Source organism: Sycon ciliatum, chromosome 11 (assembly GCF_964019385.1).
Source record: "Sycon ciliatum chromosome 11, ocSycCili1.1, whole genome shotgun sequence".
Classification (NCBI taxonomy): Eukaryota; Metazoa; Porifera; class Calcarea; order Leucosolenida; family Sycettidae; genus Sycon; species Sycon ciliatum.
In genome coordinates this window covers 11,254,004-11,255,491 of record NC_088653.1, presented here as the reverse complement: position 1 = coordinate 11,255,491, position 1,488 = coordinate 11,254,004, and positions in this window count along the sequence as shown.

The window sequence follows — 1,488 nt, the reverse complement described above, 5'->3', positions numbered from 1 at the left end:
ACCCACCTGCCTGTGGCATGATCGGAAGGGCCGGCACAACGGGAGCTGCCGGAACAGCCGGGACTGGAACAGCCGGAACTGGAACAGCTGGAACTGCCGGAACTGGAATAACCGGAACTGCCGGAACCGGAACAGGCGGAACTGGAATAGCCGGAACTGCGTCTTGCACGTAATCAATTAGCGCCGGTTGAGGTAGGTGTGCTGGCACTGGAGCGTGCTGCTCCTCCGGTACTTGAGACGTTGACTCTAGCCGGTTGATGTGCACCACCTGGAGTTTCCCTGTATCACAGTGCTCAATCCTGTACACCACGTCATCGATCACCTCGACAACTCGATACGGCCCGGTCCATGGCTTGAGGAACTTCTTTGTGTTGCCTGCTTTCACAGCTGGGTTGTGTAAGCGCACCTTGTCATTGATCGCAAACCGTGGCTTGGTCGTCTTTGCATCATAGTAGTCCTTCTGACGTTTCTGTGCTTTAGCGCCAGCTGATTGAGCGTGAGAAAATGCCTGCTGCAAGGAGATCTCGAGACCAATCATATAGTCAGGTACAGATTTGACATGTTCTCTGGAGTCGTTAAACATAATATCCACTGGCAACTTAAGCTCTCTGCCGAACATCAATCTAGCTGGGGTTTCCTTGGTTGAACTATGTACGCTACTACGATACGCCAGTAAACAGCGTTGAATATGCAGGTCCCAGTCATTGTGATTGGCATTGACTCTGGCACTCAGCATGTTCTCAAGTGTACGATTCATCCGTTCAACTAAACCATCACTAGAAGGATGATGTGGAGTGGTGCGTGTCTTCTTCATATCTAACAGTTCACAGATGGATTTGAACAAATTTGACTCAAATTGCGCACCTTGATCAGTGTGGATAGACAGTGGCACACCGTAGCGACAAATGAAACCATCAATCAGTGCCGAAGCTATTGTCCTAGCAGTCATATCCGGGATGGCAAACGCTTCTACCCACTTCGTGAAATAATCAGTATCACAACAATGTAGAGGTTACCTCGATTTGTTCTGGGCAGTGGTCCCATGATGTCCATAGCGACACGTTGCAGTGGAAAGGATGGTTGGTCCACCTTCATCGGAGCGCGAGCGGTTGGTGCTGGGGTACGCCTAGCTGAACAAAGCGCACACGCCTTGCAATGCAGCTCAATGTCAGACGATATAAAAGGCCAATAGAATCTAGCTTTCACCTTCTCTAGAGTACGTTCAGTAGCGAGGTGGCCACCACTACACTCATTGTGCATCCCAGTCATAATTCTCTGTCGCAAACTGACAGGTACAACAAGTTGCAGAAATGAGTTGCTACCATCTACTGAAGTGTATGTACGATACAATAAGCCATCTTGCAGAACCAGCCGTTTCCACTGACTCCACAGACGTATCAAGGTTAATGATGCTCCTTTCATAGCACTATCACTGCGTTTAGGCCTGTCTAACAATGCTTGTTGCCAACCAATCATGCAGTCAATGTC